At 39.0% G+C, this 17,500-nt stretch overlaps 1 pseudogene; it reads left to right on the top strand.

Moving 5' to 3' along the window:
* The first annotated feature begins 4,472 nt into the window (after positions 1–4,472).
* Positions 4,473–17,500, top strand: part of LOC138018431 (allene oxide synthase-lipoxygenase protein-like) — an 18,700-nt pseudogene continuing 5,672 nt past the window's right edge.

Below are 17,500 nucleotides of genomic sequence, written 5' to 3'. Positions count from 1 at the left end.
AAGAAGGGCACTTGGAAATTCTGTATATGTATACAATTTTCTTCATCACGAGAGCAGACTGGAAATTCTAGCTGTCACCTTTCATACTTGGAAAATTTGGTGGGCGAGGTTAAAAACCTGACAATGATGTCAGTCCAGTTTTAGTTTTAACTTAGTTACCAGATGTGAAAAGAATTAACTGAGCTATCAAAAACAAAACTGAACTGGGAAAAAAATTTCCGGGCTATCATAGCAGAGAAAAAAGTACTATTGCTGAGAGACTTTATTAACTCAACTTAGCTAGAGAAATCTCACGGTAGAACTGAACTCGCTCGTTTTCGGAAACTTCAGATCGACGGTGGTACTTTCGGCCCTCTTTGTCCCTCAGTAGTGGAGCGACTTGAAGCAGCACCGTCCTGTTAGTAAGTGCTATAAAACCTCCGTGTTGTGATAAGCGGGATATGCGTTCAATTGACCCACCAAAGGTCAATATTCTCGATGCGTTGGCCGCTTCTCCACAGCAACGAAACTCCCGCGCACCAACTAAACTTTCATCACTGCAGTGTTCACATTGGCACCTGAAAATTATAAACGTTCACAGATAAAAATGAGCGTGCCATAAACAGCGAACTAACCAGTCCGCCAGTGTTTGTGACGACGCCACGTACATGACAATGGTAAGCAAGCATATTAGTCTTCGCGTTTTAAAAAAGTTCTGGCACAACGAAGAAGTTTATACTGAAAGATACAACAGCACTTATACGAACCACGAATTAACAGGAATCTCTTTTTCATATCTGGCTTCCAGTACGGTATGTGTTAGACTGTCTTCGTCTGCTTCTTCATCGACTTCATTTCCCTCAACCGCGCTGTCATCTTCGGCTAAAGATTCATCCTGGTAAGGTTCGATCTGACTGAATATAACCTGGACATAGTCGCCCTCTTCTTCTTTCATTTCTTCTTCCTCGGGTTGGCTTAATGTCTGCGAATAGTAGCTAATTTCGGACTCGCTTGACATGTCTTCTCGCTCGAAAAACACCTCGCTTCCAGTGGAACTTCAATGGGCAAACAAACTTTTGGCACCCAAGTGACGTCACGTTACGATATTTTGGACTAACTCGGACCCATTCCCTTGACCATTTTTGAGGGCAAAATGGCACAACTTTGCAGGCTTGTAAAATCGACATTTTTGACCCTAAACATCTCAAACTTTGGAATCGTGTATTTCAAACAGTATATTTCAAAAATATGTGAAAAAAATTTCGCTTCATAGGCACTTTAACCTGCAATGGCGCCGAAAGTCTTGTAACGCGAATGGTGTTTTAGTGGATTTTTGAGAAAAATATACCCTTACGGAGCTCAATAATGGATAGTCAACTGGATGAACAGGACAGGCGGTGAAAAATAAATATGTGGAATATTAAAAGCGACGAGTAATGGACTTCGACAACAGTCTTTCGCCCGTCGAGCTGAAATCAAAGTGAGCTGTATTTCTAATTTTTTACCAAGTGTGCTGTTATGTAAAACACTGAAACCAAATGGAAAATTATCTGGTAACTTATGGGTTCTACAAAGACAGAGAACGAATGGAACACCTTAAGGGGATCTGTGATCTCTGTTGTCTGGCTTTTGTATAAATTTATTTGTACTCAACTCTGCACAGTCTTCAGGTAAAAAAAATAATTGGAAATGTGACAGTCAAGAATTCTTTGAAAGAAGCTTGTCGTCTATTTTGTGCGTCATTATTCAAGGAAAAGGTTCTTTATGGAAACGGTTTGATCCTGATATTTATTTTGTTGCAATATTGCGTATGGTAATTTGACACGATTGAGTTTCTTCTCTTCACGCACGTAATGAAATAGGAAGGGGTTTTTGCCTCTAATTGCAAACATGTTGTTTGTTTCAAAAACGTTGTCCTTTTGAAAAGGTGGCCTTTATGAATTCATCATGTTTTATAATATGCGACCTTAACTGGATAGATTTTATGGCAATAGTAAAGCATTTTCGTGTCAAAATGAGGTAAGCGTCTTTCTGGTGTGTTAACTTAATCAAATATAGCATGTGCGTCTGCCATAAGTTTTATTTCCAATCACAAAATTACCTCCAGAACCTACTTTTTGCACAAAATAAGCTTTTAGGACGATGTTCTTGTCTTCTGTGGTGATACTTAACGATTCGGGGACATTTTGTGAAAAGAAAATTTATAACGGGTTACACGCGCAACTTGATCACCCGATTATGCATAACATCCTCTTGGCCTTTTGACATCCCATGCTGTGACGCTTTTACTTCGGTAGCTATCTTAATTATTACAAAGACACAAGTTTGCTTCAACTTGCAATGAACTCGTGCATTAAAGTTTCCCCTTGAAAGATGCATCAATCAGACTGTAAGCGTGGTATACTCTTGCACGCAGTTAACTTACAAGTTTGCCGCACGCACGGGGCATGAAGGAAAAGCAGGTCACAGTTCACAGCAATACTGGAAAACCTAAAACTATCACAGGGACTAACCTTAAGCCTAAACAGTGTGTTTAGTCGTAATTAGGGTTACGGTTAGCATTATTAAAGGATGGGTTGTTTCAAGAGTAGTAAAACAGGGATCTCTTAACGGTAACCTACAAAGGTAAGTTCGCTTGTAGGTTCTCGGCGCGGCACGTGTATATAATTACGTATCATTCTTATGTAAATAGTCATCCAGAATGCAAAATAAATATCATTTTCAAGGTGTGAATTAGCAACTTGACACGTTAGCTCAGTGGTGAAAAACAGGGACAAGTATTCTAGAGGTCTACAGTGGGTCGGAGTTCAAGGCAAGCTGCGAGTGACATATCATGGCATAAAAAGGCAGAAAAAGCCGAGTGGGATCTGAAAATAAGAACAAGACGAAGGGATAGAAAGAGGAAAGCTGGGACGAAAACGAGTAACGGTGTGGGCGATGAAGGAAAAGAAGAGAGAGAGGGAGGGAGAGAAAAATGAGATCCGTTTTTATTCATCCCGTAAGTACAAATTAAACAAGTATATATTCGGTTCTCTTGGGTATACGTATTGTTCTACAAAACAATAGCGCGAATAAATAATTAATTTATTCGGCATGCATAATGACTAGCACTATCCCAGATAATTTAGAACTATGTCAACAGCATCTTTACGGTCTAACACTCGTTTATTGCAACTCAATTTTTTGTTTCGAAGTGTGACTTCAACTAAAACTTTCAAACACCGAGTATCTTTCCAGGATACTCTTGGCCATCTTCGTTTCTTACTTCTGCAACAAAACGAGCCAATGCAGTCCCAACTACTTCTCGGACATCTCGTCTAAATCTTTGCTCTATTTTACAAAGAAAATGGAAATACCGCTTTTAGGTAGATTAAATTTTAAGCCACTGGCAGAAATGACTAAATGTTCCAAACCATTACCTTCGATTTCTGCTGAAATATCAGTGTTCGTAGAGTTCTGTGTCATAAATAATGCTTCGTCTACCGAGGAATCCATCGCCTTTCAAAACTGAGGTTTACACTAAGTAAAATGACTGAATTCTCTGGGTTATGAAGTATGCAAATTTGCAGTGTTACACGCCCTGCCCGTGTCAATTTAATACTGCAATAACACTCTTCGGCTTGACTAAAATCAAAGGTTAGCACAAACAAGGAACAATAGGATTTGATGAGTATCCCAATTATAACACATGCGTGGGACTAAAACAGGGGCACCCAACGACAATATAGTTCAAAACCACTCAAACATAGCATTGTTAAACGTATTTTAGTATTTAAACGGTAGATATAGGCATCTTTCTATCCCCTAAAAGTGTTTCATCCGTTCGCATTTCCTCGCTGAAAGTCTAGTGATCCGAAAATTATAGGATAAAAACTCACCTTTTGAAAAATTTCAGCCAAAAAAAATGCTCCCTAAAATTCTAGGTGACCTTTTTAGGGTAAATATCCGTTAAAAATGGGCAATTAAAATACCTTTTTTAGATGTTCGAAAATCCTAGGACAGGCAGGCAAGCAAGAAATTTTACAACAAATGTTTCGAAAATCGTCTTTCGAACAGATATTTTCTGAAAATTGACATCAGGTGCCCTTGCTAAAATCGAAGATCCCAACATAAACAAACTAACAATAGGATTTCCTGATGGTCAGTAATTATAATTGATAATTACTGCTAACACGGCTGCCATATTGTCCTGGGAGACCAAAAAAACCTTTGTTTTACCACGCCAAGCCTCACCCCATGGCTTCCACTGCCAGACTTGGCGTGGTAAAGCAAAGCTCTTTTGGTCTAACGGGACAATATGGCCTCCGTGTGACAAGGGCGAATTACCTAGCTGAGTGCGTTGTCACCATTATGAGATATATTGCCTTAGTAATTATCTATGAAATATTGTTTTCTTTGTTCGACCCAAACTTAAACATTATTGGTCTATTTGGAGACTTTAAAAGAGATCGAATTATACACATCCCTTCAGTTGTTTGTGCATCTCGTGGTGTGAACGACTCCAGGTTTTAGGGGAAGAGGTATGTGAATCCATTACTCGGAAGGCTGGTGATATGCAAGAACTTTGATAAAAATATCTAAGAACCTAGTAATTTTATTTCAGCAACATTTTGCAGGATTTTGATGTAATTTTTTTCACCAGTCTTTTCTTCCTCGAATACCTTAGACAGACTTGATCATCAAGAGCTGTGTTTGGGTGCGGTCATTTTAAATTGCTACATTTCTTGTCTCATCGATGACTGAAAAAATATAGAGTTTGATCTCAAAATCCATTTCATTGCCGGTTCGTTTTATTTTAAAGAACAATCTCCTGGATACCTCTGACCTGCTAGCTTTCTTCATAGTTGTAAGAGAGAGTTCATGGAAATACTGCTGGGCAGTTGTTGGCTCCAAAGAAATTGTAAATTTTAGTCCTCAGTTAACTGAATGAAGAAACGAATTGTCAAGCCGACAATTCCGAAAGTTTTAAAGAACAAAAACACAAATTCAACGATGTGCAAAAATTTTAGTAAGGGTCTCATTTTTCTTTCGTTAACCCTATCGTCATGACAGCACCAAAAATCCGAACTTGACGGGTGCATCAACTGAAAATTTCAAACTTCCATATTACCCATATCATCATCCAGTAGTCGGCCACTTGTATATAGACAGTCTTGCTTACTGCGTGCTTCAGGGGCACGAAAATAACCTTCACTTGTTAAATAGAACGTTTTCAACCAACCTCTAGAGACACCATTGAATAACAAGAGAGAAATGTACGACTTCTGGAGGACGAACGAAAGAAGCTAATGAGAGATTCTTTGTTTTCCTCTACCAACATGGCTGCAATGACGTCAAGTGAAAACCTCTTAAACATTTACTTAAACTCACTGGACCACCAAGACTCGTGCTGTCTCGTTTGCTAATTAAGCCAATTCATAAAATACCTTACATAAACTGTTACGTAAAAATGGTTTGTTTTCCAAGGTTAGCAAACCAGTTGTGTCAACAGGTCTACGGGCTGATCAGGAAACAGCAAAAGGCTCGAGTGTAGTTCGCAGCAATGAACACCAAGGTCGTTCTGGGTGCATTGACACTGGCTTCCATAGGAGCCCTTGTTACAGCTTCGAGGTAGGCTATATTTTCATGTCTTCAGGTTGAACTTATTAGTCACCTAGTCGGAATCTGCGTTTTATTTATTTATTTATTTAGCTTCGCCTAACTGGAATACAATATAAATATATAGGTAAAAATAGAAAAAATAATACAAGGAGAAAAAAAGAAAATTATTAGGCGGGGAGACCACTACAGCATAGCCAATTACAGTGGATCCCTCGTTAATTATTTATATAAAAATATGTAAGCATGAAACTTGAGAGGAAACAAAGCGGAAGTCCAAATTGCTAGAAGCAGCACGTTAGCGGGCATAGGAGAGACCTCGCTGTGTTACACCTAGGACAGATTGTTCTCCAGGTTCTAATGTCGTCAACGTCGTACAAGTTCAGAACCTTTTTATAATATTGAAGTAATAAAGTTTTAAATGAAGCTAGAGAGATGTGCCTTGTGCGTAGCTCCGCGGGAAGAACATTCCATGCGCGGCACGCGCGTATGAAAAATGAACGTTGATAGGTAACAGTTCTACATCGGTTAGGAATATAAGTAATAGCACTGCTGCTCGATGTCCTAGTAGATATCGCAAATTGTCTAGTTACAGGTAAAGCTTCACTGTCTACGAAAACTAAGTTATTAACAGCTTTGCAGAAAAAAACCATGTCCAAATATTCATGCCAGTTTCATTTCGTTTTTTTTTCTTTTTAATGTTTGTTTTTTTTTACTGGGTTGCCAGTATGGCAAACCCAGTCGAGGTCTGCGTTGGTTTTTTTTGTTTCTTTTTTTTTTACCGTGTCGGAAAAAGTCTTGCCTGTCACTCCCCTGCTAAGTGGTGTCTTTGTGCATAGAGTCTTCTGCGCGTATTTTGTTAGGTTTGAGGGGGCTGGGAGTAATGCGTAGATTTACCTGGTGCACACAGGAGAACGTTTAATTATTAAACTGGCAATGGCGTCGAAAGTCGTGGTAACGCGCGTGCGGTTTTAGTGCATCTTTAAACAAAATATACCCTTATGGAGCTCAAGAATGGAACGTCACATGGATAAATAAGACGGGGAGAGAAAAATAAATATCTGGAATCATAAAAGCGAGGAGTAATGGCTTCGACAGCAAATATCGCCCGTCGAGCCGAAATCGAAGTAAGCTGTATTTCTAATATCTTACCAAGTGTGCTGTTATGTAGAACACTGAAACCGAATGGGAAATTCTCTGGTAACTTACGGGTTCAACAAAGACAGAGAAGGAATCGAACACCTTAAGTGTATCAGTGATCTCTGTTCTCTGCACAGTCTTCAGGTAAAAATAATATGAAATGTGACAGCCAAGAATTTTTTGAAAGAAAGATTGCCTCTAATAGCAAATATGTTGTTTGTTTCAAAAAATATTTCGCTGGAAAAGGTGGCCTTTATGAATTCATCATGTTTTGTAATATGGGAGCTTAACTGGATAGTTTTTATGGCAATAGTAAAGCATTTTCGTGTCAAAATGAGGTTGGCGTCTTTCTGTTCTGTTAACTTAATTAAATATACCATGCCTCGTGATTTCCACTCTCAAAAATACCTTTAGAACCTACTTTTTGCGTAGAATAAGCTTTTAGAATGATGTTCTTTTCTTCTGTGGCGGCGGGTCTAAAACACAGGTCACATTCCACAGGTCACTTGTTGCAGGTTATTGTTTTACCTTTTTGAAAGTGACCCAAAACCCGCAATTTATTTTTATTTATTTTTATTTTTTTTTTTATTTTTAGGCCTAATTGGGGTTTTTAGGGCTAGGGTTAGCCAAATTGAGGGTTTTGATTACTTTCCAAAACGTAAAACCATGACCTGCAACGAGTGACCTGTGGAATGTGACCTGTGTTTTAGACCCGCCCCTTCTGTGGTGATACTTGCAATTGACGATTCGATATTTATAACAGGTCACACCCGTAACTTGATCACCCGATAACATCCACTTGGCCTTTTGACATCCCATTGAGAAAAACTCATAAAATATTCGCAGACCGGTCGATTTCTCTGAAAGGGTGATTGCTAACGAATACCGAAATATTTTCACAATAACTAAAAGTTCCTGTGTTAAGCATGGAAATTCGACGAAGCGGTAAATGCGACTAAATTTGTTGCGTGCGTTGCTATTTTTGTGTTTTGACAGATTTTGACAGAATATTACATAATGAAAAAATATCTACGGAATACGGGTAGATCGTTAAAAAATCTTTACTTCCAGCGGTTATTTGAACATAAAAGATGGAACGCTTGAGGAGAAATAATATTTTTGTTTATTTGAAAGAAGAAAAATTTCGCGGGAATCAGGACGCGGTGAAAATCAGTTACGATACGCCAGGAGACGGGAATTCTCTGACAAATGATTTTGTCATTGTAGTGTAAAATGAAGTTTATTTGGTAAGGCAACAATATTTCTTTAACTTCCTGGTGAATCCAATTTATTGCTACCTCTTACAAGTGCGCAGATTGTTTACATGAAACTCACGCTTTTTGCGAATTTTGAGTGTCGTGAAACTACATCATTTACGTGACAACACAAAAACATTCAAATAGTAACAAACTTCATATTTATTAACCATTTCTTCTGATTTTGTGCTTGTCAGCATTGTGATTTGCGATAATTCGCAAGTCTGTTTTTTGTATCTCATAGATGTTCGGCTCATCCTCGGTGTAAAAACCTGTGAAACTCGCAGATGACGTAACACAAAGGAAAACAACGGAGCCAATAAAACATCAAACAATAACGTAACCCTACCACGAGCATTAAAAAAAAGAAAATATTTTCACAGGTTTTTTCACCGAGGTAAACCCAGATGTTCAGATTTTCAATTACATGGCCGCTCAACCTCGCGATTGAGTAAATAGTTCACCCTGAAGTTTCTCTGGAACCCAACAAAGAAGGCTTCCTGACCCGACAAATGAAATGTAAATATTCAGTTAAATATTACAACAAATAAAAAGAAAACCAAAGACGGAAGTTTCTTGGCTAAAAAGTACGTTGTACAACGAACGATTAACATTCTTTCCCGTAGTTCATTCAGTTGACACAAGGTGATCACGTGCACCTTTACTCAAAAGCGTGTTTGTTATCTTTAAACTGAATTTATTACCAAGTCTTAAAAAAACTAAAAGACCTCAAAATGGGATAGGATATTACAAAATAATTAAAGGTGTGAACGTGTGAGCCAAAGGGCCTCTGCTGGCGCGATATGTGGGTGACCCTCAAATGGTCTTAATGAACCCCCATCTGACAGTGCCTTTTGTTTTTGTGTAACATGTACCACAGGCAACCCAGTGTACGCTTCTTTTAGAGCGACCCCGTCTTGTTTTGGCTTAAAACGTGGAGCAAGGGATCAGTTCAGTTCTAGGGGAGTGACTACAGCACCATCTAGTTTTATCACCTGAGTTGACTAAACCAAACTTTCAATAACTAAATCGCTGATCAATAAAACAGCCTGCAAAACTGTGCTGACTCCCAATCCATGGACTGAAAATACGAAATGTTAAAATTGCGTTTCTTCTCGGGACTTATCAAATATCAGTTCTTACCTATGATGTAATTATAAAGTGTTCTCAGCCCTTCAGGGCTGTATGATTTCTTTTGGTATTTCCTCTTAACATGCTGGATTACAATGTTGTTTTTCCGATGAAAACAATCTCTTTGAAAAATGGCGTGCATACAAGCAATTTCAACGGCCTTCATTGTCATTTTTCTGTCCAAAATGCACAGAAAATTGACCGTTATTAGAAGAGATTGAGGTCTTTATATCATTGTTTGAGCGCGAGGAAAAATAGCTATTTGAAAAATGACTTCGCTTTTCAGTTCTTTTTAAATGTAATCTTAACAAGATGTATTCACTTCAAGCTTGAGGCCTCAAAAGGCTATCACGAAGCAAGAGTTCACGAAGCTACTGCCAATATTGCAGAATCTCACTGCCATCAGTAAGAAAATTCTGCAAGGAATTAAGCTGTAAGTATTATTGTACAAAAATTTGATCAGTGAAGAATTGTACTTGCACTGACGACTGCGTCAGTTGTTTAGAACATAACAATGATACAAATCTCGCGAAGGACCCCGAACCCGCCAGCCTGGTTGTAGGCGGTAATTTGTGTCTTCAAGCGCGAGATTCAGCGCGGCGAATGCGGTCGCCATATTGGACGGGTGGAAGATCTGGGACGAGTGGCAAAGACAGGGGAAGAGGGAAGGGGAGAGGTTTTTCTCGCCCTCCCCTACCCGCCTCCCCCTCGCTTTGCCACTCGTCCCAGCTCCTCCACTCTATCGTCCAATATGGCGATCGAATTTACCGGGTTTCGAATTTCTCCAACCTCGCGCTTGAAAACAAAATTACCACCCGCAAGAAAGCTACGAACCCGCTCCTCACAAGTCTTGTTACATACTCACCACCCGCTACAAAATTATGGAGATTGCCCTTTAGCCTAATCATATACCGGACCCTTGAGGTGATCTGCCAACTCAAACGTTTAAAGTGCACCTAACCCCAAAAGATTTTTTTCGCTAAAATGAATCTTTGCATCTGTTCCAAACGCATTGCGGCCATTTTTTCCTTTTTCTAACAAATCCTGCCATTTTATAGGCTTCGAAAGTTGCGAAAATCAATGCATCTTTTGTTAACCACCGAGTCAGAAGGGGAGTGGGTCTTTTCCTGATTTGACGTCACAAACTGATTTACATTGCATTAACTCTTTGTAAAAATGCATGCAAAGTAGATTGTGACGTCAAATCAGGAATAGACCCACTCCCCTTCTGACTCGGTCGTGAACAAAAGATGCTTGGTTTTTCGCAACTTTCGAAACCTCTAAAATAACTTCATTTTTTAGAAAAATGAAAAGATGGCCGCAAGGCGTTTCAAACAGGTGCAATGATTCATTTTAGCGAAAAAGTTATTTTGGGGTTAGGTGCACTTTAAGTCTTAGCCAATTTTCTTGTGTAGCAAGCATTTTCTAAAGCAATGGATTCAGAAAAAAAAGGATCTTTTCATGCATGCACTTTTTGGAGATTTTGACCGATTGTTCCAGACTTCGAATTCGTACAAAAGAATCTTTATATTGTTGATATTGCTGTTCACATTTCCGCTTTCTTGAAACGTTAGCCAACAAGGCAACAAACCGATAAGAGGAAAAGAGAAAAAAGAAAAGAAAGAGGGGGAAAGACAAGAGTTGACACCGAGTTAAGCGCGTGTCCCCAAAACAAAAACCACACAAAATTGACCCCAACTGGATGACCAAGTGTGTTTTCGGGTGGGAATTTGCGATTTTAGCCATTTCAATGCAAATTAACTTTTGTAACAGTCGAAAAATCGACATTGAACTTGCCCCTTCCCTCACCCTCCACCCACCTCCCACCCAGTATACAAACGTCTACAGAACTTTCCGACTTTGTAGAACCATACTTCCATGAAGATGCGATCGACCATCGAACTTGGCCATGTTGTCAATATTTTGTCACTCTTTCTAGCAGTGTCCATAGAAATTTCGTACCTGGTCAAAATCGAAAGTTGAACTGAAACAACCGGGAAAAATTTATATTATTTACGCCCCAATTGAATACATGGGACAATAAGTATTGAGGCTTAATCAAACCCGTTTTAGGTTCCTTCTAGAATCAAATGCAGCTCGATCTAGATACATTAGAAATTTGTTCATTTGCTAAATAGCGCAAGAACACTTGCATTGCAAATGAAATTAAGCTATTTCCTTTTCTTTCAAGATTTACTTTAACCAGTCACTGTGAAGTCTCTCTTCCTCAAAAAACTAGTCTGATCTGCAAGGCAAAGAGGATCTCGGAGCGTCTAACCATGAAGAACATATGGAAACTGACAAAGAGTCCATTTGGCTTCATGGTATTGAAGAGGACGCCGATTGAGCATGTGTTTAAAACTGTCCTTGATCCATTCACAAGATTCAATATGGAGGAGTACCTGCAAACCGTCCTTACAAGTGATTTCACCCACATTGTTTACAACGTCTTGGTTAAAAATGCCAGTGAAATCAGAAAACATTATAACTACAAGATTTTGTCCAAGTATTTCGCGATGGCCTCAAAGCTAGGAGGAGTGAGTATAATGTTCTCTTGTCGACGCCTTTGGTAGGATTGATTTGAAGTGGATTCATTGTTGTGTAATGAACGTTTCTCAAATGACCAAAACGAAAGCAGGATGTTTGATAACCTCCTTTGCTCAAATCTACTGAGACACGATTGCTTGAGACAAATACGAGAAAATACGTTAATTTAATACCTTTTATAGTTTACTGCCGCAGCTTTTTAACAGTGAACCGCCTTTATTCACAGGTTTATGGTGACAGCATATTTCATAAACGATGCGGATCTTAAAACAAATTGCAAGAATACAACGTTACTACAGGATCCCCTGTAACCGAAAAAAATATTGTATATAGCCTACTAAATTTTGACATTGCCTTTAACACAAAATATCGAAGCTTCGAAATGCCCCGTAACTGCACTAGCTTCAGTACAAATAGTGGTTTTCAGTAAGTGTCTACAGTAATTTGCTTTTGTACTTCGCGCATTGATTGGTTATCAAAACTCACGCCACTCTCTCAACCAATGACAAGTGTGAAACCAAACCAAAAATAACAATGACTACAGGCGTGCATTTTCCTGCGTCTGGCGTCGGCTACATGTAATTGCTTAATTCGAATTCTAATTGGCTCATTCTGCTGTTTGCGTCTTTTGTTCCTGTCAGGAAGTCGCCCTTCGGCCATCTCAATACGAGGCCTTCGTTGACGACAAAGATGAATGGATTAGTGACAAGTTCTTCACTCAGCAGCGCTTGGCAGGAGTCAACCCCATGTCATTGATGAGAGTCACTAACAATAGTGAGGGTAAGCGATGTATCAAGAACAAGTTAGTACGGTGACCCAATTTGTTCTTATCGTTCCTTTTTGGTTATGTTCGACTGATAACAGATCGTTTTGGGTCGTCTTACCCTGATTGACGCCTTTTTAGGTGGGGATCTACCAGTTAAGTGTTGAAAGCAAAACATGAAAAGCTTTTCGCCCAGATCAAGCCGATCCGAAGACTCTGAGAAAGGGTCAGAATAAATTACCACCTTAAGAAGGACTCGTCAGACATTCTGTATACATAATTACAACACCAATTACGTTGTTAGTCGATTACTAGTTCTTTTATCTAAAAACTAGCAATTCTTTTAAACAGACAGATGGGTCTTTTGCAGGTCATGAAAGGAACGAGGAAGGTCAGTTAGTTAAATGTTTGGGAATTTGGCTCTAAAATTATCTGAATTCAAATTATGAAGTACACAAGTTGCATTACCATTACTCAGCCAAGTACTAATAAGCACATTGTATTGATTTGTCTCTTGAGCCATCTCTTCATGCATAAAACGCGTATTGTTTGAGCTCTAATACTAGGAGGCACCGTCAATAATACGAGGACAGCAAATGAACCAACGAACGTAAAGATGAGTTTTTAAGTCAGTCGCGGTCCAGGAACAAAAAATGAATGTTCTCAGCTTGAGCGCACTTATTTTATTTTTTTGTTTTGGTTTAATTTTTACACAGCGCCAATAGGATTGAATTGGAAGGAGCTTGAGGAATTGTTGAATCCTACGTTTGACTGGGAGGCTGCTGTGCAAACGGCTTTGGGAATGGACGACTCGTTGAAAGAGGTTCGCGTCCTTTCGTTATCTATATGTATTTGAACTTAGTCAACAACGGTGCCTCACTATATTTTACTTCCAATTCTTAGTACCACGTGATCGTATTTAATATGCGGAACTGTACACAAACAGTAATTAGAGCTTTTTTCGTTTGACGTTGAAATGATGAATCACTACAAAACAATTGCCAAGGGAAAGTAGTAAGTTACTATTAATTGATTTAGCACGGGTGACAGAAATTACTAACACTTAAACAAGACTTTTTTCGACGTGAATTTAACTAAAATCACTCTAGTGAAATGCATTTTGCAGTAAAGAAATCATTCCTCAGAAGTAAGTCAGCGAATGTTAGTATTATTTCTTGGTTTTATTTTAGGCCATCGATCAGGGTCGCCTCTACGCTCTGCGCTATGAGTTCATGGACAACCTACCCAGAGAGTCGGACCTTACAGATCACGATACCAAACGGGAAATGTGGGACACCTTCTCTCCCATTGCTCTGTTTGCGTCTGCTCAATATTTCTTCCCTAAACGCAATCATCTTGTTCCTCTGGCCATTCAAATGGACTTTACACAAGGTTATTACTTCTTAGTGCTTGATCCAGTTTATAGCAGTCAGTAGACATACAGTTATCCAGTAAAATACTACTTTTGGCAGCCCACCCTTAAAATTTGTGTTCTTTTATAGTATAAGAAGGTAATAAGCTGGTTTCATTTTTGGATACTATTCAAAATTGTGTTTGTGCATCCACCCGATAATAATAGCAATAGGGGTTTTCAATGAGTGTCGAAAGTAATTAGCGAATTGCTTTGGTTTAAGATTACTTCACTCAGTGATTGGTTCAAAGTACTCGCGCCACTTTTTCAACCAATCAGAAAACAAAAAACCACTCGTGGCTCGCGCATGCACATTTTCCCGCACCTTGTGTCGGCCGTGTGTAATTAGTTCGAGTTTTGATTGGTTTACTGGATTGTCTCCGTCCTTTTTGATTGGTTAAAGTAATTACTTTGGTTTTAGTTTTAAGACACTCGATTTAAACTCGCTGTGATAACGATGATGATAACAAAAATGACGATGACGATGACGGTGATGATGATGATGACGATGATAATGACGATGACATAAATATAGTTTACGTCATAGAAAGTGCGACGTACGGGGTTTAATGCAGGAGTTGTTTTTGTCAAAAACCCTCACTCGCTCGTTCCTCGCTCGTTCGGGTTTTTGACACAAACAACGAGTGAATAAAACCCCGTACGCCGCTCTTTCTATGTCGTAAACTGTTTATTACACATAACATGAGAATTTTCATTAAAATAGTTTTCTGAACGCGAATTAGAAACAAAAACTCACTAATAATAGAACCAAAGGCAAATTTAATTTAATTCAATAACAAAGTACGATTTGCACGAGATGCACGAGATGCACGAGTGATTGGCATGGAAACGCCTTTATGCGATCGTTGATTGGTTATACTTCCACATGTGAAATAGCTGTACGCCATTCTGATTGGCTGTATAAACCTTTTTCACATGTGAAAATAAAACGTATAGATTTGTACAAATGAGCTTTATGGAATAATATTCTCATGTTATGTGTAATAAAGGAGGATTCTGTCTCTCTCCAATAGCGATTAAGAGAAAATTACTAGTTGCAAGCAAAGCAGGTCAACAATGGCGCCGAAAGAATTAAAAGAAGGAGAAAAAAACGGGAGACGAGACTGGGGCCTGGCCCCAGTAGGTCCTAACTTCTTGGTTTCGGGATTTTTTTTTTTTTTTGGCATTTTGGTAGGTATCTAGAAAGAGACTACTAGAATTCTAGAGTCTAAAACTAGAACTTTTAGAGACTGTTTAGTAAGACCGCCAGATCGTTGCGCTCTTCTTCTGCTCCGTTAAAGCTCAAACCTGTTTAGTACAATATGATGAATTATGGTCTCAGGTCTGTTGCAGTGCACATGCCTCTATAGTATGGAATGAGTTACCAGAAAATGTACATTTGTTTGATAGTTTTTCGGTTTTTAAGTCTAGCCTATAATAAATTGTTTTTATGAGCGCTATATAAATTCTAAATTATTATTAATCATTAACTAAGTATTTTGCTTGATTACGGTTCGTTCAGTCACACAAATAATTCTATAAAAATATAGCTCTATAAATTAAAATGTCAGAAAAAGAAACATATCGGCACATTCACTTCTCTGACTTAGGAAAAGATAAACTTTTCAGCGCTTCACTTCTCTTACTCTAAGTGCTGCCAAAGACATTCAACTTTATAAGCTTTTTTTTTTCCTTTTCAGGCTCGGCCGTGTACACTCCAGAAGATGGCGATAACTGGATGCTAGCCAAACTGAACCTTCAAATCACAGATCTCGGATATGCACAAATTGTGGAGCACCTTGGGAAGGTAAAAGTGTTACCTCTTTTTGGAAAATATAGCGACCTCACCGCATTTAACTCCTGGTGTTGAGTAAGATTTAGCCTTTTATAGCGACCGAAATTGTTAAGTGCGAGGGACACGTGCCCTGGAAAGGAAATATAGAACAATCTTTTGGTGAAATATCCGCCGGGCGCGGTCGCGGGGTCACTCCTTCCCATTTTACGGAGGATTCTGAGTTTTTAGTATTTAAGAAAAAATAAAAGAAATATCCAGAAAAAAACGAGACTTAATTTTTAAGGACGAAAATCGTAAAATAAGGTATTGAATAATCTTACGAAGAAGAAATTTACATAGATTTTGCTATTCGAAGGATTGATCAGGAGGAATAAATTTGCCGTCCATATAACTAATCAGGATATTTTTTGCTAAAATTTGCAGATAACCATTTTTTCATTGCCTCTTTTAACTTTGTTTATTGCGTCTTTCCTAAATCACACCATTTCTTTGGCATGTCGTCAAACACACTGACCTTAGTACCTGTTAAAAGTGTTTTTTGCTTTACATATGATACTTCCTCACGATCAGTATATCAAAGTAATCGTGCTATTCTTGGTCTGGGGCCAGCTCCTTGACTTTCCCAATTCGGTGTACCCTTTAAAATCCGATTCGGTCTCGCGGATTGCGAATTTTTAGCTTTTCCTCTGAGAATTTGTGATTAAGTTCCCTTGAATTGTTTTGTTGTTGGTGAGAGATTAGAATAGGGGCAGGTGAGGGGAGGGGAGGGAATTGAAGCGGGAGTCAGGACAAAAAAGGTACGGGATGGTGGAGACCAATTTACGGGAGGTGGGACGTTTTGATCACCTCACCCTTTGATGGCCGCCTTGTTCCCTCCCACATATATCATTTACTTCCTTTTCTTTTCTAAAGGTACATTTATTGATGGAGCCATTCTGTGTCTTACTAAAAGGCGCCATGGCGTTCGAGCACCCTCTTCACCAAATGCTGAAGTATCACTGCCGCGATGTTACCATCCCGAACTCCGTTGGCATTCCAGCCCTTATTGATGAAGGAAATTATATGGATCAGCTGTTTGCGTTTGGAAGTAAGGGAACAGAGCGACTTCTTAAGGACGCACGTAAGATAACCACGTGGGAAGTCACAGATTTCAGAGGCGAAATAAAGGTGCGTTGTTGAGTAGCCTTTTGGTCCATTTGAATTGGCAACAAAGTAAATAACTGAAGTTCTTGCTGATACGTTTTTCACACTTTGAGATCATTGACAGTCAAGCGACACCATTTGCGTTGGTCTTGTTGTCAACATAATGACATTTCACAAATCTATCAAGCTTTCAAACGTTTACGTGTCTTACGAATGCTAGTAACTGACCAGAGCAATTTGAGAGCCAAGTTCGCCCCGAAAAACAAGCTTTCAACAAAACAAAACACACGTCTCCACTCGTTATGAAATTAAAATTCCAAAATCAACGACATTTTGTACAATTTCCTGGTCCCCTCGTAAAAGTTTAACTGTTTTCAAAATTATCTTAGCCTAAGCATGGAAAGCCAACGACAGCTTTTGGAGAAAAGGAAAAACAATGATTCTTAATTTTACCTCTCAGAGCCGCCGCCAGACGCGAAACTTTACTATCCATTATTTGAACTAAAAAAAAGTGGTCACAAATCATCGATAATCACTGAGGGAAACAGTGCTTTTCCATGGAGTCCCTTTCGTGTGACCGAGCTGGCAAAGCGGAAGAACTTTATTTATCTTGTTTTCCGGTCACTTACACAAACTTCTGTGTTGTATTTGTTTCAACAGAGACGCGGACTTGATGACAAGGAGCTCCTCCCATACTTCCCTTACCGAGACGATGGGGAACAAATCTTGGAAGTCAT

This window comes from Montipora capricornis, chromosome 10 (genome assembly GCF_036669925.1).
Source record: "Montipora capricornis isolate CH-2021 chromosome 10, ASM3666992v2, whole genome shotgun sequence".
In the NCBI taxonomy this organism is placed as follows: domain Eukaryota; kingdom Metazoa; phylum Cnidaria; class Anthozoa; order Scleractinia; family Acroporidae; genus Montipora; species Montipora capricornis.
The sequence above is the reverse complement of the archived record's forward strand: the minus strand, read 5'-3'. Positions and strand labels throughout refer to the sequence as shown.